The following is a 25,586-nucleotide window of genomic DNA, read 5'->3' as shown; positions in this document are numbered from 1 at the left end:
GCTGAACAATCATCGACAAGAAGATACTGGAACTCACCAAAAAAGATACCCCACATCCAAAGACAAAGGAGAAGCCACAGTGAGATGGTAGGAGGGGCGCGATCACAATAAACTCAAATCCCATAACTGCTGGGTGGGTGACTCACAAACTGGAGAACACTTATACCACAGAAGTCCACCCACTGGAGTGAAGGTTCTGAGCCCCACGTCAGGCTTCCCAACCTGGGGGGTCTGGCAACGGGAGGAGGAATTCCTAGAGAATTAGACTTTGAAGGCTAGTGGGATTTGACTGTAGGACGTCAACAGGACTGGGGGAAACAGAGACTCCACACTTGGAGGACACACACAAAGTAGTGTGTGCATCGGGACCCAGGAGAAGGAGCAGTGACCCCATAGGAGACTGAACCAGACCTACCTACTAGTGTTGGAGAGTCTCCTGCAGATGTAGGGGGCGGCTGTGGCTCACCATGAGGACAAGGACACTGGCAGCAGAAGTTCTGGAAAGTACTTCTTGGCGTGAGCCCTCCCAGAGTCTGCCATTAGCCCGACCAAAGAGCCTGGTTGGGTCGCCTCAGGCCAAACAACCAACAGGGAGGGAACCCAGCCCCACCCATCTTCAGACAAGTGGATTAAAGTACTGAGCTCTGCCCACCAGAGCAACACCCAGCTCTACCCACCACCAGTCCCTCCCATCAGGAAACTTACACAAGCCTCTTATATAGCCTTCTCTACCAGAGGGCAGACAGCAGAAGTAACAAGAACGACAGTCCTGCAGCCTGTGGAACAAAAACCACATTCACAGAAAGATAGACAACATGAAAAGGCAGAGGGCTATGTACCAGATGAAGGAACAAGACAAAACCCCAGAAAAACAACTAAATGAACTGGAGATAGGCAACCTTCCAGAAAAAGATATCAGAATAATGATTGTGAAGATGATCCAGGACCTCGGAAAAAGAATGGAGGCAAAGATCGAGAAGATGCAAGACATGTTTAACAAAGACCTAGAAGAATTAAAGAACAAACAAACAGAGATGAACAATACAATAACTGAAATGAAAAATACACTAGAAGGAATCAATAGCAGAATAATTGAGGCAGAAGAATGGATAAGTGACCTGGAAGACAGAATGGTGGAATTCACTGCCAGGGAACAGAATAAAGAAAAAAGAATGCAAAGAAATGAAGACAGCATAAGAGACCTCTGGGATAACATTAAATGCAACAACATTCGCATTATAGGGGTCCCAGAAGGAGAAGAGAGAGAGAAAGGACCTGAGAAAATATTTGAAGAGATTATAGTTGAAAACTTCCCTAACATGGGAAAAGAAATAGCCACCCAAGTCCAGGAAGCACAGAGAGTCCCAGGCAGGAGAAACACGCCAAGACACATAGTAATCAAATGGACAAAAATTAAAGACAAAGAAAAATTATTGAAAGCAACAAGGGAAAAATGACAAATAACATACAAGGGAACTCCCATAAGGCTAACAGCTGATTTCTCAGCAGAAACTCTACAAGCCAGAAGGGAGTGGCATGATATATTTAAAGTGATGAAAGGGAAGAACCTACAGCCAAGATTACTCTACACTGCAAGGATCTCATTCAGATTCGACGGAGAAATCACAAGCTTTACAGACAAGGAAAAGCTAAGAGAATTCAGCACCACCAAACCAGTTCCACAACAAACTCTAAAGGAACTTCTCTAAGTGGGAAACACAAGAGAAGAAAAGGACCTACAAAAACAAACCCATAACAATTCAGAAAATGGTGTTAGGAACATATATATTGATAATTACCTTAAACATGAATGGATTAAATGTTCCAACCAAAAGACACAGGCTTGCTGAATGGATACAAAAACAAGACTGGTATATATGCTGTCTACGAGAGACCCACTTCAGACCTAGGGACACATACAAACTGAAAGTGAGGGGATAGAAAAGGATATTCCATACAAATGGAAATCAAAAGAAAGCTGGAGTAGCAATACTCATATCAGATAAAATAGACTTTAAAATAAAGACTATTACAAGAGACAAAGAAGGACACTACATAATGATCAAGGGATCAATCCAAGAAGAAGATATAATAATTGTAAATATTTATGCACCCAACATAGGAGCACCTCAATACATAAGGCAACTGCTAACAGCTATAAAAGAGGAAATCGACAGTAACACAATAATAATGGGGGACTTTAACACCTCACTTACACCAATGGACAGATCATCCAAACAGAAAATTAATAATGAAACACAAGCTTTAAATGACACAATAGACCAGATAGATTTAATTGATATTGATAGGACATTCCATCCAAAAACAGCAGATTACACTTTCTTCTCAAGTGCACACAGAACATTCTCCAGGATAGATCACATCTTGGGTCACAAATCAAGCCTCAGTAAATTTAAGAAAATTGAAATCACATCAAGCATCTTTTCTGACCACATCGCTATGAGATTAGAAATCAATTACAGGGAAAAACACGTAAAAAACACAAACACATTGAGGCTAAACAATACGTTACTAAATAACCAAGAGATCACTAAAGAAATCAAAGAAGAAATCAAAAAATACCTACAGAAAAATTAAAACGAAAACACGATGATCCAAAACCTATGGGATGCAGCAAAAGCAGTTCTAAGAGGGAAATTTATAGCTATATAAGTCTACCTCAAGAAACAAGAAAAATCTCAAATAAACAATCTAACCTTACACCTAAAGGAACTAGAGAAAGTAGAACAAGCAAAACCCAAAGTTAGTAGAAGGAAAGAAATCATAAAGATCAGAGCAGAAATAAATGAAATAGAAAGAAAGAAAACAATAGCAAAAATCAATAAAACGAAAAACTGGTTCTTTGAGAAGATAAACAAAATTTATAAACCATTAGCCAGACTCTTTAAGAAAAAGAGGGAGAGAACTCAAATCAATAAAATTAGAAACGAAAAAGGAGAAGTTACAACAGACACCACAGAAATACAAAGCATCCCAAGAGACTATTACAAGCAACTCTATGCCAATAAAATGGACAACCTGGAAGAAATGGACAAATTCTTAGAAAGGTATAACCTTCCAAGACTGAACAAGGAAGAAATAGAAAATATGAACAGACCAACCATGAGTAATGAAATTAAAACTGTGATTAAAAATCTTCCAACAAACAAAAGCCCAGGACCAGATAGCTTCACAGGTGAATTCCATCAAACAGTTAGAGAAGAGCTAACACCCATCCTTCTCAAACTCTTCCAAAAAACTGCAGAGGAAAGAACACTCCCAAACTCATTCAATAAGGCCACCATCACCCTGATACCACAACCAGACAAAGATACTACAAAAAAAGAAAATTACAGACCAATATCACAGATGAATATAGATGCAAAAATCCTCAACAAAATACTAGCAAACAGAATCCAACAACACATTAAAAGGATCATAAACCATGATCAAGTGGGATTTATCCCAGGGATGCAAGGATTCTTCAATATACACAAATCAGTCAATGTGATACACCATATTAACAAACTGAAGAATAAAAACCATATGATCATTTCAATAGATGCAGAAAAAGCTTTTGACAAAATTCAACACCCATTTATGATAAAAACTCTCCAGAAAGTGCGCATAGAGGGAACCTACCTCAACATAATAAAGGCCATATACGACAAACCCACAGCAAACATCATTCTCAGTGGTGAAAAACTGAAAGCATTTCCTCTAAGATCAGGAACAAGACAAGGATGTCCACTCTCGCCACTATTATTCAACATAGTTTTGGAAGTCCTAGGCACGGCAATCAGAGAAGAAAAAGAAATAAAAGGAATACAAATTAGAAAAGAAGAAGAAAAACTGTCACCGTTTGCAGATGACATATACTATACATAGAGAATCCTAAAAATGCCACCAGAAAACTACTAGAGTTAATCAATGAATTTGGTAAAGTTGCAGGATACAAAATGAATGCACAGAAATCTCTTGCATTCTTATACACTAATGATGAAAAATCTGAAAGAGAAATTAAGGAAACACTCCCATTTACCACTGCAACAAAAAGAATAAAATACCTAGGAATAAACCTACCTAGGGAGACAAAAGATCTGTATGCAGGAAACTATAAGACACTGATGAAAGAAATTAAAGATGATACAAACAGATGGAGAGATATACCATGTTCTTGGATTGGAAGAATCAACATTGTGAAAATGACTATACTACCCAAAGCAATCTACAGATTCAATGCAATCTCTATCAAATTACCAATGGCATTTTTTACAGAACTAGAACAAAAAATCTTAAAATTTGTATGGAGACACAAAAGACCCTGAATAGCCAAAGTAGTCTTGAGGGAAAAAAACAGAGCTGGAGGAATCAGACTTCCTGACTTCAGAATATACTACAAAGCTACATTAATCAAGACAATATGGTACTGGCACAAAAACAAATATAGATCAATGGAACAGGATAGAAATCCCAGAGATAAACCCACACACCTATGGTCAACTAATCTATGACAAAGGAGGCATGGATATACAATGGAGAAAAGACAGTCTCTTCAATAAGAAGTGCTGGGAAAACTGGACAGCTACATGTAAAAGAATGAAATTAGAACACTCCCTAACACCACACATAAAAATAAACTCAAAATGGATTAGAGACCTACATGTAAGACTGGACACTATAAAACTCTTACAGGAAAACATAGGAAGAACACTCTATGACATAAATCAAAGCAAGATCTTTTTTGATCCACCTACTAGAGTAATGGAAATAAAAACAAAAATAAACAAATGGGACCTAATGAAACTTCAAAGCTTTTTGCAAAGCAAAGGAAACCATAAACAAGACGAAAAGACAACCCTCAGAATGGGAGAAAATATTTGCAAACAAATCAACGGACAAAGGTTTAGTCTCCAAAATATATAAACAGCTCATGCAGCTCAATATTAAAAAAACAAACAACCCAATCCAAATATGGACAGAAGACCTAAACAGACATTTCTCCGAAGAAGACATACAGATGGGCAAGAAGCACATGAAAAGCTGCTCAACATCACTAATTATTAGAGAAATGCAAATCAAAACTACAATGAGGTATCACCTCACACCAGTTAGAAAGGGCATCATCAGAAAATCTACAAACAACAAACGCTGGAGAGGGTGTGGAGAAGAGAGGACCCTCTTGCACTGTTGGTGGGAATGTAAATTGATACAGCCACTATGGAGAACAGTATGGAGGTTCCTTAAAAAACTAAAAATAGAATTACCATATGACCCAGCAATCCCACTACTGGGCATACACCCAGAGAAAACCATAATTCAAAAAGACACATGCACCCCAATGTTCATCGCAGCACTGTTCACAATAGCCAGGTCATGGAAGCAACCTAAATGCCCATCGACAGAAGAATGGATAAAGAAGATGTGGTACATATATACAATGGAATATTACTCAGCCATAAAATGGAACGAAATTGGGTCATTAGTAGAGACGTGGATGGATCTAGAGTCTGTCATACAGAGTGAAATAAGTCAGAAAGAGAAAAACAAATATCATATATTAACGCATATATGTGGAACCTAGAAAAATGGTACAGATGAACTGGTTTGCAGGGCAGAAATTGAGACACAGATGTAGACAACAGACACATGGACACCAAGGGGGGGAGAGCGGTGGGGGTGGTGGTGGTGTGATGAATTGGGAGATTGGGATTGACATATATACAAAATATGTATAAAATGGATACCTAATTACAACCTGCTGTATAAAAAAATAAATAAAATAAAATTCAAAAAAAGAAAAGTAATGTCAGCTCTGTGAATTCAAAGCTAATGTCTGTCTTGTTCAGGGTTGTATCCACTGCACTTGAAGACTCTCAATAAATGTATGTTAAATGAGTGATAAAAGAATTATATGGCCTTGTTCAACACTTAGCAAATCCTATAAAAGAACAAACAGTAAAGTACATTAAAGCTGGCAGTGTGTACCTATTTTATTATCATAGTTCAGTTTTTTCAGTGTACATCCATAGAAAAATAGTTACTTGGGAAATTAATACTTGTTATAAAATACTTTTATATTTAAAATAACTTGGGGAAAACATTGGGTTAAACAGATTTTATTTGCTTGTTTTGTTATTGAATCTAAACATCAAAAAGAACCTTGCTCATGTACATTGTGAATCTCTCTGAAACCCACCTAACTGTCCTAGTTCACAGACATATTTGAACATTTAACATTCTCCTTCCTTGCCATTGATAAACTCTGCCTAGAGAGATAAAAGTTATTTTACTGTAATAATTTTTTAGGGACACCTAATTATACTGAAATAATTTAGCATAACAGAGGTTCTCTTTGAAAAATAGCTCACTTTCAGGTAGGAATTTTTTTTCTTTCTAAAATACTCTTTCTACTTAATCTATCAAAAAAAAAAAAAACTGGAATCATTAAGACTTCTAAAGATTTAGGGAAAAAAATAGATGTAGATATTTCTCAGAAATTCTGTATCAGGCAGAATTTTGAAACTTAGAACAGTAAAATAAATCGCAAAGAGGAAAATTACCAACAGTTTTAACTCCATGAAAATTCAAAACATCTAAACATCAAAAAGCCATAAATTATTTATGAGAAGTAAGTCAAAGGTTTATTAGCCTTAATAGATACAGAGATTAAAAAGAAGTATGATTATATTGAGTTCTTTAGCACAGAGATTCCCAAACTTTCTTGGTTCACAGTGCCCTTGGTGTCTCAGTAAGTTTCTCCAGTGCCTTTAGACCTAAAAGAAATATACCTAACAGTTTCATTTATTAAGTAGTCAAGTCTAAACGACTTAAGTATTTCTGTCCCAACTACTTCATAGCCATTTGAAAAATAGTATACCTAAATTGAAAGACAATATGTTTTCATTTCATTCTTAAAACAGTCATACTTACTAATGGGATTGTACACCCTGTTGGGAACTGCACAACTTCCTCAACTTGGGAATCAGATTGGACACCGTCCCTCTCATTTCCTGTTCCACACTGATTTTCACAAGGTACTTGCCTTGTGTTGCAGCAACTGCTGAAACCTAGCTTCACAAAGATGACATCATTGAAAGGAATGTATTGTTTTATAATGTTGAAACTGTGAGCAGGTAGTTCACGTGGCACCTGAGGGGTGTAGAGTTTTATTATTTCCCTCAAATTTTAAAATATCCTGTGCTTATCTTGCTTTAAAATATCCTGCCCAAGAGTGTGCTTCTGTGTCCCCAGAGTGCCGTGCTACAACTGGAGGGTCACAGGCCTAGCACAATAGTGGAGAATTTATTATTTTAATGAGAGTACTCATTGTTGAGAGTATTGTGAATGGCTCTCTCGTATACTACTAGTCTGAATATGAATTGGCAAAACCTTTTTTGATGCAGCAATATAGCAGTAGGGATCAAGAATATTAGAATTTTTTATGTACAGGGTTGATACAATAAAACCAACCACTAATTCAGATAAAGTATAACTTGGTATTTAACCCAATTAGTAACATAATTACAGAAATAATGACAGTTGTGCCATATTTCAGGGCTAATCTTTCTTCAGATTAATTTATAATTCTTTAAGCAATCGCTAAGAAAATCAGATATCAAATTTGTGCATTTATTTATATATTTATAGGAAAGTGGGTGTATTTAATTTTATTAAGGGAAAATGAATGTGATATATGCATAATGCTCTGTTCCTGATTTTATATGTGTCATGGCAAATGGTAAATATATTTTCTGTATATAGATGTTTCTTTGCATGTTTCTGTATGTGTAAACAAACATATATCTATATAAAGAATAAAACATTTACCACGTGAATTAGTGCTATTGTAATTTGTTTTATAGGTTTCACTAGGATAACTCTTGAAGTGACATATTTCAAGAAAATATAAGTGAACAAGTCTTGGTTGTGCTATATAACTTCATAACACCCTATGAATTTATGGTAAACATTTCTACTTCACAATTCTTTATGGCTATTTGATTTGCTTTTACTTCTGGGTAGGTATGAGGGATTCTTAGGAGTATAGGTGCAGGTATTTCTTATTTCTAATTCCTCATAATGACAGAAGGAGAAAATAGAAAAAAATTTGCTAGAATTTTCTAGTAATTGAATAGTTGTCAGGATTGTCAAGTCTTCTTTACTGCATCTTCAATTTGTAGTTCATTGTTCAGGTCAGTAGTCTCTATCTATATCTCTGACAGATTATACTGATAATTCTTCCCTTTTTTGGTTAGTGTAGGATTTTTATGAGGGACAATATGCCAAAGAAGAGACTAGGTGTTAACTTTCCAGTGTTTGGGAACAGTAACACAGCTATCTTCTGTGTTTTAGAACTCTTGGTATTATAACGAATATTCTTAGAATTATATTTAAAAGAAACTTTATTTCAGTTACCTGAATTGTATTGATAGTAAAACCTCCAAAGTTAGTGGTATTTAATTTCTTGGTATTTAACCCAATTACTAACATAACTTTTGCTTCCAATCATGATGAATTATTAGGGACTAGATTTACCCTCCCACCTTGAACAACTAGAATACCAGACAAAGTATTAGATGGCTTTTAGACATTGAACAAGAGGCACTGTAGGACTGTGATCCCTGAGAGAAGAGAACAAAGGCAGTGAGGTCTATGATTACCCCAGCTTACTTCCTAGAAGCAGTTTCCAGGCCACAGTGCAGGGACAGCAAACCCAAACAGAACCAGGCAGTCTCACTGTGAGGAGACAGAGATCAGAGTCCAGGGAGACCTATGTGCTTAGATATGCAAGGCAGAGTATCAGATAGGAGGAAACTGCACAGAAAAAACTCAAGTTTTTCAGAGGGCCTTCTTTACTCTTTGGCTAAATAGTGATCTCTTTACATGTATGAGGAAACTACCTGAAGTTGGGGAAAGAACACCAGAAAGCAGAAGGCCAGACAATTCCTGGAGCTCATTTAGGGCTGGGAAGAGTTCATTCTCACCAGCCAGTATAGAAAGACTTTGTCATATGCAGGGCATTGAGTTAAGACCTCAGTGGTATTGCCATAGTACTGGGGCTAAATAAGCCTTGAGATTAAAACGTTCTCTGGATCTGCCTTAAAGCATAAAAGCAAATACCAGAAGGATTGAACTGATTCCAAGTAATATAACTGCATAGCAGAACAAGTAACCCATACTTTAAAGAAATGCAACAAAATCTAGGACCCACTAATGTAAAATTCACAATAGCCAGCACCTATTAAAAAATTAACAGATATGCAGAGAAGGTGGAAAGGATTACCCACAATCAGTAGAAAAATCAATCGGTAGAAACAGACCCAGAAATGATCAAATGGTAGAATTAGCAGATAGGGTTGATTAAACAGCTATAATAAATATGTTCCTGATGTTCAAGAATATAAAGGAAACATGAACATGATGAGAATGAAAGTGGTACTTGGAGGAAAATGTATATAATTAAGTGCTTGTATTAGAAAAGAAGAAAGGTCTCAAACCAATTAAGCTTGCTTCTAAAGAGATTGTGAGAGAGGAGTAAATTAAATCTAGAGTATTTAAAGGAGGGAAATAATAATGAAAGAGAAAACAGACAAATAATAGAGAGAAACCAAGGAAATCAAAGGCTGATTCTGTGAAAAGATTAATAAAATGCGTAAGCCTCTAGCCAAGATCAACCAGCACAAAGAGTGAATATTCAATTTACCAACATCAGGAATGAAAATGACACATCACTAAAATTCCTATAGCCATTGGAAGTACAATATGGAAATATTATGAACAAGTTTATGTCAGTAAACTTGAAATAAACAAATTCGAGCAGATGATATAAATTTCTTGAAACATAGAAATTATTGAAGCTCACTCAAGAAGAAATAGATATTCTTAATAACTTAATATTCTTTCCAGGAATTGAAATTATATTGGATGGGCCAAAAGGTTCGTTTGGTTTTTTCCGTAAGATGGCTCTAGTAGCACTTAGTTGTTTCTAACTTTATTTGAAACAATTTTGTTAGATTGTATGTGACAGCTGTCATATCAGCATGCATTTAAAAAAAAGACATCAAAATTGGTGAATTTTTGTGTACCCATTTTAATATTGAAGATGGAAGAAAAAACGCAACATTTTTGGCATATTATGCCTTATTATTTCAAGAAAGGTAAAAACACAACTGAAACACACAAAAAGATTTGTGCAGTATATGGAGAAGGTGCTGTGACTGGTCAAATGTGTCAAAAGTGGTTTGTGAAGTTTCGTGCTGGAGATTTCTCTTTGGACAATGCTCCATGGTTGAGTAGACCATTTGAAGTTGATAGCGATCAAATTGAGACATTAACTGAGAACAATCAACGTTATACCACGTGGGCAATAGCTGACATACTCAAAATATCCAAATCAAGCGTTGAAAATAATTTGCACCAGTTTGGTTATGTGAATTGCTTTGATGTTTGGGTTCCACATAAGTTAAGCAAAAAAAACCGTCTTGACCATATTTCCCCATGCAATTCTCTACTTAAACGTAATGAAAACATCATTCCGTTTTTAAAACAAATTGTGATGGGCAATGAAAAGTGTATACTGTACAACAACGTGGAATGGAAGAGATCTTGAGGCAAGTGAAATGAACCACCACCAACCACACCAAAGGCCGGTCTTCATCCAAAGAAGGTGATGTTGTGTATATGGTGGGATTGGAAGGGAGTCCTCTATTATGAGCTCCTTCTGGAAAACCAATTAATTCCAACAAGTACTGCTCCCAATTAGACCAACTGAAAGTGGCACTCAGTGAAAAGTGTCCAGAATTAGTCAATAGAAAACACATAATCTTCCATCAGGATAATGCAAGACCGCATGTTTCTTTGATGACCAGGCAAAAACTGTTACAGCTTGGCTGGGAAGTTCTGATTCATCCGCCAGACACTGCACCTTTGGATTTCCATTTATTTCGGTCTTTACAAACTTCTCTTAATGGAAAAAATTTCAGTTCCCTGGGAGACTGTAAAAGGCACCTGAAACAGTTCTTTGCTCAAAAAAATAAAAAGTTTTGGGAAGATGGAATATGAAGTTGCCTGAAAAATGGCAGAAGGTAGTGGAACAAAAGGGTGAATACGTTGTTCAATAAAGTTCTTGGTGAAATTGAAAAATATCTTTTATTTTTACTTTAAAAACCAAAGGCACTTTTTGGCCCACCCAATATTTAAAAACATTCCCACAAAGAAAATGCCAGATGACTTCACTTTTAAACTCTGTCAAACATTTAAGGTAGAAATAATGTAAGGAGAAAATTCTTCCAGAGAATAGAAGGGGGAGTGATACTTCCAAATTAATTGTATGAGTTCAGCATTACCCTGATGCCAAAACCAAAGACATTATAACATGAGAAAACTTATAGCAATATCCCTCCTGAACATAAATGCAAAAATCCTTAACCAAATTTTAACAAGTAGAATCCAGAAATATATAAAAAAGGATAATATATCATGCCGAAGTGGGGTTTATCAATTCTCAGCAATAGAATAGAAAGGTACTTTCTCAACAGGATAAAAACCATCCTTGAAAGACTTTCAACTAACATCACACTAACACTAAGTGAATGAAAGTTTACCCTTAAGAGTAGGAACAAGGCAAGAATGTCTGCTCTCTCTACTTCTTTTCTACATTGTACTGGGAGTCTTGTCAATGCAGTATGGCAAGGGAAAGAATACAAACTGGAAATGAATAAATAAAACTATGTTTTGTTTTAGGTGACATGATCACCTATAGCATAGAAAATAACAAGGAATTTACCAAAAAACTAAAATTAATGAGTGATTTCATTAAGGCTGTAAGATGCAAAGTTAATAAAAAGAAATCAAGTTTATTTCTACATGCTAGCAATGGACAATTGGAAACTGAAAATTAGAGAGCAATGCCATTTATTATAGCATCCAAAATATATGAAAAATAGAGATAAATTTAATGTGAAATAATGTGAATATATTTAATGTGATAAATTTAATGTGAACATTTAATGTGAAATTTTTAATGTGAAATTATGTGCAAGAAATATTATAAAACATTGCCAAGAGATATTAAAGAAGACCTAAGTAAATGGAGATAGTACGATCATATTTTGAACAATTCAGTATTGTTAAGATGTTAATTCTCCTGAAATTTAGCCTATCAATTCAATACAATCCCAATCAATATCTTAGCAGGCTTTTTTTTATAGAAATTGACAAATTGATTCCAAATTTCTTTGGAAATACAGGACCTAAAATATCCAAAATAATTTTGAAAAATCAAGACTGGATGACTTACACTACCCAATTTAAAGACTAACTCTATTAGTAAGACCTACTTTTTTAGATTTATAATAATGTTTATTGCAGATGATTTTAATTTGTATTCTTCATACATTTCAGTTTTTCCAAGTTTCTATTTATTTATCTATTTATTTATTTTTACAGTAGGTCCTGTTGGTTATCTATTTTTAAATATAGCAGTGTGTACATGTCAATCCCAAACTTTGGTTTAAGGTGATGGAAATTAAAATATTGTAATTGTGATGGTGGATACACAACCATATACACTTCAAAATTCCTTGAATTGTGTACTTAAAGTGAGTGGATTTTATTTAATGTAAATTATACCTCAATAAAACTGATTTTAAAAGTAAAAATCTATATGTACTATAACTCAGATTTCAGAGGCAACAGATACTTGAGGAAGATGGTTGGAAGTGCCCACGTAAAGCTATGATCATGTGAATGAGCCCTACTTTAGCTTATCAAGTCAGGAAATTGGCAACTCTAAAATGGTTCTCTCTTCCCAACCTCTCTTTTTATTTATCTTTTTCCCCATGAGTTCTCAAAGTATTAGTTGAAAAATAAATGACTTAAAGGCTTCAGCTATGTTCTGACAACATATTCCAGTTGGCATTTAACGTGGTGTTGTGGGAAGTGGGAAAGATAGACTCCCACAATCAACACCCGGGCAAACCATTTATCTTTTGCTAGTGGAAATGATTAATTTCCATGCTGCTCTTTCTTATGTGAAATAACCCTATATAGCCCTCTTAAAAGACTGCAACAGCACGACCAGCAATGTAAGAGAAATTGGTCAATGTAAGTTTTTCCACTTGAATTTTGTTTTTACACCTTTATTGGAGTATAATTGCTTTACAATGGTGTGTTAGTTTCTGCTTTATAACAAAGTGAATCAGCTATACATATACATATATCCCCATATATCCTCCCTCTTGCATCTCCCTCCCACCCTCCCTATCCCACCCCTCTAGGTGGTCACAAAGCACCAAGCTGATCTCCCTGTGCTATGCGGCTGCTTCCCACTAGCTATCTATTTTACATTTGGTAGTGTATATATGTCCATGCCACTCTCTCACCCTGTCACATCTTACCCCTCCCCCTCCCCATATCCTCAAGTCCATTCTCTAGTAAGTCTGTGTCTTTATTCCCGTCTTGCCATTAGGTTCTTCATGACCTTTTTTTTTTTTTCCTTAGATTCCATATATATGTGTTAGCATACTGTATTTGTTTTTCTCTTTCTGACTTACTTCACTCTGTATGACAGACTCTAACTCCATCCACCTCACTACAAATACCTCCATTTCGTTTCTTTTTATGGCTGAGTAATATTCCATTGTATATATGTGCCACATCTTCTTTATCCATTCATCCGATGATGGACACTTAGGTTGCTTCCATGTCCTGGCTATTGTAAATAGAGCTGCAATGAACATTATGGTATATGACTCTTTTTGAATTATGGTTTCCTCAGGGTATATGCCCAGAAGTGGGATGGCTGGGTCATATGGTAGTTCTATTTTTAGTCTTTCAAGGAACCTCCATACTGTTCTCCATAGTGGCTGTATCAGTTTACATTCCCACCAACAGTGCAAGAGGGTTCCCTTTTCTCCACACCCTCTCCAGCATTTATTGTTTGTAGATTTTTTGATGATGGCCACTCTGACTGCTGTGAGGTGATACCTCATTGTAGTTTTGATTTGCATTTCTCTAATGATTAGTGATGTTGAGCATCCTTTCATGTGTTTGTTGGCAATCTGTATATCTTCTTTGGAGAAATGTCTATTTAGGTCGTCTGCCCATTTTTGTATTGGGTTGTTTTTTTTTTTTTGATACTGAGCTGCATGAGCTGCTTGTAAATTTTGGAGATTAGTCCTTTATCTGTTGCTTCTTCTGCAGATATTGTCTCCCATTCTGAGGGTTGTCATTTAATCTTGTTAAGGTTTCCTTTGCTTGCAAAAGCTTTTAAGTTTCATTAGGTCCCATTTGTTTATTTTTGATTTTATTTCCATTTCTCTAGGAGGCGGGTCAAAAAGGAACTTGCTGTGATTTATGTCATAGAGTGTTCTGCCTATGCTTTCTTCTAAGAGTTTTATAGTGTCTGGCCTTACATTTAGATCTTTAATCCATTTTGGGTTTATTTTTTTGTATGGTGTCAGGGAGTGTTCTAATTTCATACTTTTACATGTAGCTGTCCAATTTTCCCAGCACCACTTATTGAAGTGGCTGTCTTTTCTCCACTGTATATGCTTGCCTCCTTTATCAAAGATAAGGTGACCATATGTGCGTGGGTTTATCTCTGGGCTTTCTATCCTGTTCCATTGATCTATTTCTGTTTTTGTGCCAGTACCAAACTGTCTTGATTACTGTAGCTTTGTAATATAGTCTGAAGTCAGGGAGCCTGATTCCTCCAGCTCCATTTTTCGTTCTCAAGATTGCTTTGGCTATTCGGGGTCTTTTGTGTTTCCATACAAATTGTGAAATTTTTTGTTCTAGTTCTGTGAAAAATGCCAGTGGTAGTTTGATAGGGATTGCATTGAATCTGTAGATTGCTTTGGGTAGTAGAGTCATTTTCACAATGTTGATTCTTCTAATCCAAGAACATGGTATATCTCTCCATCTATTTATATCATCTTTAATTTCTTTCATCAGTGTCTTATAATTTTCTGCATACAGGTCTTTTGTCTCCTTAGGTAGGTTTATTCCTAGATATTTTATTCTTTTTGTTGCAGTGGTAAACGGGAGTGTTTTCTTAATTTCACTTTCAGATTTTTCGTCATTAGTGTATAGAAATGCAAGAGATTTCTGTGCATTAATTTTGTATCCTGCTACTTTACCAAATTCATTGATTAGCTCTAGTAGTTTTCTGGTAGCATCTTTAGGATTCTCTATGTATAGTATCATGTCATCTGCAAACAGTGACAGCTTTACTTCTTCTTTTCCGATTTGGATTCCTTTTATTTCTTTTTCTTCTCTGATTGCTGTGGCTAACACTTCCAAAACTATGTTGAATAATAGTGGTGAGAGTGGGCAACCTTGTCTTGTTCCTGATCTTAGTGGAAATGGTTTCAGTTTTTCACCATTGAGGACAATGTTGGCTGTGGGTTTGTCATATATGGCCTTTATTATGTTGAGGAAAGTTCCCTCTATGCCTCCTTTCTGCAGGGCTTTTATCATAAATCGGTGTTGAATTTTGTCAAAAGCTTTCTCTGCATCTATTGAGATGATCATATGGTTTTTCTCCTTCAATTTGTTAATATGGTGTATCACGTTGATTGATTTGCATATATTGAAGAATCCTTGCATTCCTGGGATAAACCCCACTTGATCATGGTGTATGATCCTTTTAATGTGCTGTTGGATTCTGTTTGCGAGTATTTTGTTGAGGATTTTTGCATCTATGTTCATCAGTGATATTGGCCTGTAGTTTTCTTTCTTTGTGACATCTTTGTCTGGTTTTGGTATCAGGGTGATGGTGGCCTCGTAGAATGAGTTTGGGAGTGTTCCTCCCTCTGCAATATTTTGTAAGAGTTTGAGAAGTATAGGTGTTAGCTCTTCTCTAAATGTTTGATAGAATTCTCCTGTGAAGCCATCTGGTCCTGGGCTTTTGTTTGTTGGAAGATTTTTTATCACAGTCTCAATTTCAGTGCCTGTGATTGGTCTGTTTATATTTTCTATTTCCTCATGGTTCAGTCTAGGAAGGTTGTGCTTTTCTAAGAATTTGTCCATTTCTTCCAGGTTGTCCATTTTATTGGCATACAGTTGCTTGTAGTAACCTCTCATGATCCTTTGTATTTCTGCCATGTCAGTTGTTACTTCTCCTTTTTCATTTCTAACTGTACTGATTTGAGTCTTCTCCCATTTTTTTCTTGATGAGTCTGGCTAATGGTTTATCAATTTTGTTTATCTTCTTAAAAAAAAACAGCTTTTAATTTTATTGATCTTTGCTATCGTTTCCTTCATTTCTTTTTCATTTATTTCTGATCTGATCTTTATGATTCCTTTCCTTCTGCTAACTTTGGGGTTTTTTGTTCTTCTTTCTGTAATTGCTTTAGGTGTAAGGTTAGGTTGTTTATTTGAGATGTTCCTTGTTTCTTGAGGTAGGATTGTAGTACTATAAACTTCCCTCTTGGAACTGCTTTTGCTGCATCCCATAGGCTTTGGGTCGTCGTGTTTTCATTGTCATTTGTTTCTTGGTATTTTTTGATTTCCTCTTTGATTTTTTCAGTGATCTCTTGGTTATTAAGTAGTGTATTGTTTAGCCTCCATGTGTTTGTTTTTTTTATAGATTTTTTCCTGTAATTGATATCTAGTCTCATAGCATTGTGGTCGGAAAAGATACTTGATATGATTTCAATTTTCTTAAATTTACCAAGGCTTGATTTGTGACCCAAGATATGATCTATCCTAGAGTATGTTCCATGAGCACTTGAGAAGAAAGCATATTCTGTTGTTTTTGCATGGAATGTCCTATAAATATCAATTAAGTCCATCTTGTTTAATGTGTCATTTAAAGCTTGTGTTTCCTTATTTATTTTCATTTTGGATGATCTGTCCTTTGGTGAAATGGGGTGTTAAAGTCCCCTACTATGATTGTGTTACTGTTGATTTCCCCTTTTATGGCTATTAGCATTTGCCTTATGTATTGAGGTGCTCCTACGTTGGGTGCATAAATATTTACAATTGTTATTATCTTCTTGGATTGTCCCTTGATCATTATGAAGTGTCCTTCTTTGTGTCTTGTAATAGTCTTTATTTTGAAGTCTATTTTGTCTGGTATGAGAATTGCTACTCCAGCTTTCTTTTGCTTTCCATTTACATGGAATATCTTTTTCCATTCCCTCACTTTCAGTCTGTATGTGTCCCTAGGTCTGATGTGGGTCTCTTGTAGACAGCATATATACGGGTCTTGTTTTTGTATCCATTCAGTCTGTTTCTTTTGAAGGGAGCATTTAATCCATTTACATTTAAGGTAGTTATCGATATGTATGTTCCTATTACCTTTTTCTTAATTGTTTTGGGTTTGTTATTGTAGGTCTTTTCTTTCTCTTGTGTTTCCTGCCTAGAGAAGTTCCTTTAGCATTTGTTGTAAAGCTGGTTTGGTGGTGCTGAATTCTCTTACTTTTTGCTTGTCTGTAAAGGTTTTAATTTTTCCATTGAATCTGAATGAGATCCTTGCTGGGTAGAGTAATCTTGGTTGTAGCTTCTTCCCTTTCATCACTTTACATATGTCCCGCCACTCCCTTCTGGCTTGCAGAGTTTCTGCTGAAAGATCAGCTGTTAACCTTATGGGGACTCCCTTGCATGTTATTTGTTTTTTTACCCTTGCTGCTTTTAATATTTTTTCTTTGTATTTAACTTTGAAGTTTGATTAATATGTGTCTTGGCGTGTTTCTCCTTGGATTTATCCTGTATGGGAAACTCTGCACTTCCTGGACTTGATTAGCTATTTCCTTTCCCATATTAGGGAAGTTTTCAACTATAATCTCTTCAAATATTTTCTCAGTCCCTTTCTTTTTCTCTTCTTCTGGGACCCCTATAATTCGAATGTTGGTGTGTTTAATGTTGTACCAGAGGTCTCTAAGATGTCCTGAATTCTTTTCATTGTTTTTTCTTTATCTGCTCTGCAGTAGTTATTTCTACTACTTTATCTTCCAGGTCACTTATCCATTCTTCTGCCTCATTTATTCTGCTATTGATTCCTTCTGGAGAATTTTTAATTTCATTTATTGTGTTGTTCATCATTGTTTGTTTGCTCTTTAGTTCTTCTAGTTCCCTGTTAAACGTTTCTTGTATTTTCTCCCTTCTATTTCCTAGATCTTGGATCATCTTTACTATCATTACTCTGAATTCTTTTTCAGGCAGACTGCCTATTTCCTCTTCATTTGTTTGGTCTGGTGGGTTTTTACCTTGCTCCTTCATCTCCTGTGTGTTTCTCTGTCTTCTCATTTTGCTTAACTTACATGTTTGGGGTCTCCTTTTCGCAGGCTGCAGGTTCATAGTTCCTGTTGTTTTTGATGTCTGCCCCCCATGGCTAAGGTTGGTTCAGTGGGTTGTGTAGGCTTCCTGGTGGAGGGGACTAGTGCCTGTGTTCTGGTGGATGAGGCTGGATCTTGTCTTTCCGGTGCAGCCCAAGTTTTTAATGAAACAAACATGAACCCATGCATTTCGTGAAAATGTGGCTCCTTTCTTGACCATATAATTGAAGTAATGTGTGGCTCAAGTTTGTACTATCAATAGAATTGGGAAGTAAACGGGTCCATTAACATTATTCCTTTTCTTCCAGTTGTAACACACAATTCCAGGGTAAAATAGTAACTTCCAGCTAAGTGAGGCCTCTTTGGAGTAATGGCAGATTGTTATAGGCTTCTCTCCCCTCCCGTTCCCCCAGATGGTGATGCTGTGGGTGGCATCTCACATGCTATCTCCAGGCCTGGGTCTCTATCCTAGGTAACCTACTGAGGACATGTTGGCCTCACCCAGCATTTGGACCCCACTGGGGTCTCCCAGGAGCAAGGGGTAACTTCTAGGGTTTCTCCTAACCAGTCAGGATGGCCCTGAACTGACTCTGATCCACTTGAATTTTAAAATCCAGACACACAGGTCAGTTTGAAGTAGAATTGATGTAAAGTTTAAACTGGATCACTGTCCTCAAAAGATGTTATCAACGTACAGTAGTAAACTCCCATACCAAAATAAATATTTAAAAAAACTTTTTACCAGTAATAAATGATACTTCATCCATAGGCTTTTCAGATTTTCATCCCAACATTTCTTGTAAAAGAAAATTAATTTTAACTCTTTCAATAATATAATTAAGATCATTATGGTAGAGTCAAGAAAAGTATTCTTCACTTTAATAAGAAATTTTAACTCAATACCAGACTTAGAGAACATGATGATTTATGAGCTTCTATAGACCATTGTTTTTCAACTTCAGTACATAAGCAACTACCTGGCAGGCTTGTTAAACATGGGGAGATCAGAGTACCTCTCTCAGAAATTCTAGGTCCTAGCATGGTGCCCAAGAATCTGCATTTTAAGAGCACTCCAGGTAATTCTAACATAAGGTAGCATGCAGTTCATATTTTGAGAACCACTGCAAATGGTTACACTAAAACATATTTGAATATAGGTAGGGAATGTTGTATTATAACAGACAAATACATAGCAGATTACAGTAGAATAGAGGAAATATTTAGTTTTACATTTCCACAAATTCCCTTGTCTTACAAATATGTGATTCCTTTTTTGGTGGCTAATCTTTACTAACATGTCATGCTCCTATTTATCTAAATAGAGAGTTATGGCACACCCTTCCAGAGCCACAGCATACCAACATTAAAAGTGATACTGTCTGTTGCTGTCTAAACATGATGAAATGAAAAGCTACATCTGTCTCTACTCTTTAAAACTCCACTAAAATTACAGTAGACGTTTATAGAAGTATAAATGCATTAAGATCAAAGACAAGGGGAAAGGACAGAATAGCAGCAAGAGGAAGATGGAAAGAAGATAGAGGGAGGAGTGGTAATAGACTTCACAAAACAGAAGACTCAGGAACTTATAGTGATTATAGAAAGGAATAAAGGATGAGTAGCAAAGCCATTTGGCCCTAGAGAATCCTGAAAAGTCTCTGGACTTGGAAGAAACATGGCTGTTGATGGTAGGGATGAAACTCTGGATTGAATATAAAAGGATTTCAAAATCTGAATACAAAACAGGCCACAGAGCCACTCTCACTACAGCCAACCAACTACAGGAAAATAACATTTATTCTCTGGAGATATTGAATTGGAAAGGTTCTAGCTTAGAGACTCCAGGAAAAGTAGAGAGTAGGGGGAAAACAAAGGACTTAAAGCAGGGACAGTATGTAAAAGACTACAGTTGAAAATTTATATTCCTGGCCCCATATCTTGCCTTACTTCCGGAATACTAATATCTAGCTTCATATCCCCCTCCACCCCCAGGGCTGGAAATTGGAGGTATCTTCTCTAAGGGAATTGAGAGGTCCTAGAGAAAAGACATATATTTATATTTGGGGGTCTGACAATGAAAAGGTTCCTTCATTACCTGGTCACTCTACAGTAGTTCACCAGTAGTTCACAAACCTCACCTGTGTTTCCTGAACTTCCAATTAGCTTTTTAGTTCCTTACTGTTAAATATAAATGGACAATAAATATTCAGGCACCAGACATTTAAGGAAAGCCTCCAATACAGACACCAATGTAAAAAAGAAAAAAAGCGAGAGAAGACAATATAAAAAGAACTTTTTTAAAAAGAAAAAATTATGCTCAGATAAATGTTATTGTACCCATGAAAAAACAGAATACTATTTTTAAGAAAAAGGAAAGAGGTCAGAGAAATTTATATTTGCCAGAAAATATTTCACAGAAAGATTCAAAGAAAAAGGTGAGGAATTTTTCTAAAAGTAAACAGGGTAAAAGGATAATTAATATGAGGGAAAAAAGAAATTTCAAGACTCAATCCAGAAGGTCTAACATCAAACTAATAGAAATTCCAAAAAGAGAGGACAGAGAAATAGATTATGTTTAGATGGGGGTGGGGTGAGGGGAAGACTATTTCATTAAGTGCCCTTTAGGGCTATTTGATTTTTTTTTTTTTCAAGTATGGGCATAGTAAGTATGGTAAAAAGAAAAATAATTATTAAAGGAAATAAGAAAAGGACTAAGAATGCTAAGGCAAACTAAATCAACATATCATAATTTTAGAATTTGGGGAAAAATTGTTACCTAACAGCAGCAACAAAACTATTATTTTATATCATGGGGAAATTTCAAGATATATTGTTCAGTAAAATAAGCAGATTGTAAAATACAGCATCTAAAATGACCCAATTTCATAACAAAATATATCTTTGCATGCATAGAAAAAATACATGATATAAAAATTTTAAAGATACTTATCTCTAAATGATGTAAGTATAAATAATTTTTGGTGAATTTTAAAATTTTCTATATGGATGCATTGCTTTTAAAGTTAGTAAAAGATTCAGGGAAAACCAGTGAAAGGAAGATATTTAAAGAATTAGGAAATGATGTCATTCATGAAAACACCACTTATTAGTTCTTGCTGTGAACAAATCACCATGCTAAACTCTTTGGAGGTTACAAAGATATATAAGACATTATTTCAGTCTCTCAAGAAGCTCATAATCTAACATGGGAGATCAAAATGAATGTATACATACAGTTGATTTTTGAACAACACAGGGGTTAGGGGCACCAACACCCCCTCCCTTGCAGTGGAAAATCCACATATAACTTCACAGTCAGCCCTCCACATCCACGGTTCCACATTTGTGGATTCAACCAACTGCAGATCATGCAGTACTGTAGTATGTATTTGTCAAAAAAAATTCACATTATAAGTGGATCCATGCAGTACAAACCCAAGTTGTTCATGGGTCAGATGTAATCACAAATAACTCAAGAGACAGAATGTTACAAGTTTCCTAAGTGTGAGGACCAATACAGTTACAGTTCTTTAGTAGGAAAGATCGCTTTTGGATGGAACATGGTTAGGGAGATTGGAAGGATGCGTAGGATTTCAAGAGGCAGAAATTGTGTGAAGCCATTCCAGAAAGAACTAAGACTCAGAAGTATAAAAGCGGAAGGTAATCCTGGCTGAATCCTGGGGTAGAAGATGGGATGTATCCCTTGGGACCAGACAGTGTAGGATGCTGAATGCATCCTACAGGGATTTGAACTTTGTTCAGTAGAAGTGAAAAGTCACTGAAGGTTGTTGAGGAGGGGAGTAAAATCATTACACAAGGGAAGAGAACACCTGGTTTGAAGTATACTAAGCTTGCCCAGGTTCATGATAATGAACACTTGAACTAGGAAATTGGTTTTGGGAGTGAGAAGGAGGGATAAACTTGAGCAATTATTTGGATGTGAGAAATGAGGTAGGAGGCAACAATAGTGGTTGCCTTGTCACAAGTCTGGTTTATTAAAACAGTGCTAACACACAAAAGAGAAGTCAGAATAAAGAATTAGTTTTGTAGAGGAAGATAATTTTGTATATGTTGAATTTTAGATTTTAGATTTCAGAGGAATATGCATAACGCAATACTCCAAAGGCATTTGGAAGTATGAGGTTGAAGTACAGTCATTCAGCAAATACATATTGAGTACCTCCTATGTTTAATAACTACAGTAAGCGCTATCAATTCCAAATTGAGTAAAACATGACCTCTGTCCTCATGACAGAGCTCGTTGTTTGGACGAGGGAAACAGATCAGATGGATAATTACAATGCAATTATCATAAGTAATGCATCAACAGAATATGGACAGAGTGCTGTGAGAGCACAGAGGGGGGAAACTGTGTCCTTGGGTTCACCATGATCACTTTTAAAATGTTTGTGGCAAATAGGAGCTTCCAAACATGGGAAATTATTCCAGGCATGATTTGGACATTTCATAGAAATGAGGGCTTAATCTAGAGGGAAAAGAAGGAGACTACTGTACTGAGAGCAAAACCTGGAGGTACATATATATTTACCAGGTAGGAAAAGATTGAGAAGCCAGGGAGTGAGGATGCAGAATCTGATCCCAGAAGCTAAAACAGGAGATTCAAGACTCCTGAAAGTTTGATAGTGACAAGGAATTAGGAACATTTTGGACTGATTAAAGTCTACCGGATTTAGCACTTCAGAGACTATTGATGACTTTTTTTAAATGTTTTTTTTTTTTTAACCCTCAATGTAGAACTTTATTAGGGGAGGGGTGATAGAAGGTCCCTGTGTTGAAGGTATTACATCATGGAGACCCGGAGCCTGGAAAAGATGGCACTGGGGAGTTAAAGGAGCTTTGAGGAGAGGTAGCAGAATGAAGGTGTTTCAGATAGTGAGTGTGTAAATAATAACATTTGTAAAAAGAAAAGTAGCAAAGACTGGTCCTTTTCTGTGAATACATATACATATGTTATACATATTAACTCATATAGTTGATACAGTTAAACTCATCATATATAGGGAATAAATATAAACAATATTTTCATGACCTTGATTTTTAGGAAAAATGGATGTCCATTAAAATTATTGTGGTATTGTGGTAATCATTTCATGACATATGTAAGTCAAATCATTCTGCTGTACCCTTTAAACTTATACAGTGCTCTATGTCAATTATATCTCAATAAAACTGGAGGGAAAAAAAAAGAAATATCAAAGAACTGACAGGAAATGGTCTTGCAGGGATAGTAGAGCCATTGGATTTGGAAGGGACTGTTGATGATGCTTGAAAATAATTTTCAGAAGAGTAGCAAGGGCATGATCTAGAATTCGAAGGAGCTAAGAACTTGAGAGTAAATAGAAAGAGATGACGACGGCAGTTCCCAGAAACACTGTCTCTCCTCCCCCCTCCCCCCCATCCCCATTATCTGACGAACTTCTACTTTTTCTTTAGTTATCAGTCTAAATGTTCATACCTCAGGCAGACTTTCCTGTCCAACCTTCTCACACTAAACTGGGGTCCCCATGTTATACTAGCTTACCATTCTTTAGCTCTGTAGAATTTACAATTTGTAATGTATTGCTTGTATATTTCTTAAATGTCTGTCTTCCTCAACAGACTGTTGGCTGCATGAGGATAGGTACCATGAGAATTTGCTCTCCACTTTACATTCCAGCCTTGTCCCAGTGTTGGTACCTAGTAGGCTTTCAATAAAGATGCATTAAATGAGACATGTAGAAGGGTAAGGTGGAACACTTCCAGAACAAATTTCTTAGACATAGAATAGTTATGAGAGGTCAGAGTCCAGCATGTCACCCAGTATGTGGATTGCTGGAATAGAATACAGATGAAGATTTGGGGAAATTGAGGTTATACTTTTAGAGCAATTTACTCAAATATCTGTTATACTCACAGAGAACAAGGATGGGATGAAGAGAGGAAAGAGTGACATTTTAAACCAACAGATGACAAAATGGGAGAGGCTGAAGTAAAGCAGATGGGATTGAATTCTAAAATGAGGGCAGTAAAAAGTATCCTGTCTTTTCTTCCTTATCTGGGGAGTTGGGAGTTTATAGCAGGTTGTGAGCCAAGGGGAGTGGACAAGAACTATATTTTAATTAAGTTAAAAAGGTGTCAATTGCTTAGAGAAATAAGGGGAAGAAGTATAGGAGGATATTATGTTCACAGTAAAACATAGGTATCACAGGACACAATGCAACAGGACTTAAGAAGGGGAAGACAGAGACGATGGAACTAGTTTATAGTGGGCTGTTAACTACAGTGTATATGCTTAACAAGTATTAATTGCTTTATAGACTTGTTGAGAGAGCGTTCATAAAAGGGTTTTTGTCATATGTAGCCCCATATTTGGAATGCAATTATATATAAATATATTTATACTATTTACATTAATATTTTTGACTAAAAAAATATTTTCTTGTATTTTTTATGCTCTCACACAGTGCTATAAGAGTCCTCACAATATAAAAAGCTACCTGGTTTTTACTTCCCAGAAATTCTTGGTTCTGAAAAATAGAAGTTACTTTTCCTAGTATTTTTAGAAATGACTGATCCTGCCTTAGATAGCTTTTGTTTTTTAAGACGGTTTACAAAAATATTGCGATTATCAAATAACTGATTTGAATTTATATGCACCTCAAATACAATCTAAAGGTTTGTTTGTTTTTCTTTAATTAATGTAGTGAAATTTTTATGCAGGTGTGAATACCTTGTCTTGTTAAAGTATTTCAATTTCATTTATGACCATTATCCTAGCATGGGTTTGTAAGGGACCTGGAGTTGAGGATGCTATCTTTGACCATGAAAAAGAGTTGTCTATTTGTCCTCTAGGCAAAATAAAATGATTCCTAAGGGAGTCAAATGAGAGCAGCTGACCTGATTCACAATGTGCTTAACTGAGGGCTTTGGCAACAGACCACCTGATGCTTTATGGTTTTCTGTATCCATTTAACACTAAGAATCAAAGTGCTCTGTGATACCCTTGTGAATAGTCTTACATTAAAACACACCTCTTTCCCTAACTGTTTTTTTCCCTTCTTAATTTTTTAAAGTTTTTTTTTTTAATGTGAGCATTGAAGTATTTTACCAGGTATAATGAGATGTGGCTATTAGAAAATAATTCATTTCCTGAATGTGAAATATGTAATTAAGTATCACTCTCATTGTATAACTAAATATGTTAGGGCTTTGGTGGTTATTGTTAATAATCCTGACTCAAAGCACCTAGTAGGTTAATTCTTGGTAATATAAGAACAGTGCTGACTGATGTGGGAGAATAGG

At 35.9% G+C, this 25,586-nt stretch overlaps 1 protein-coding gene across 7 annotated transcripts in view; it reads left to right on the top strand.

The window, feature by feature from the left end:
- IKZF2 (IKAROS family zinc finger 2) overlaps positions 1–25,586 on the top strand; it is a 176,416-nt gene that overhangs the window by 127,731 nt on the left and 23,099 nt on the right. The window lies entirely within an intron of this gene.

The sequence above is a fragment of the Balaenoptera musculus genome, chromosome 7, assembly GCF_009873245.2.
Source record: "Balaenoptera musculus isolate JJ_BM4_2016_0621 chromosome 7, mBalMus1.pri.v3, whole genome shotgun sequence".
Taxonomy (NCBI): Eukaryota; Metazoa; Chordata; class Mammalia; order Artiodactyla; family Balaenopteridae; genus Balaenoptera; species Balaenoptera musculus.
This window is presented reverse-complemented; position numbering and strand designations above follow the sequence as displayed.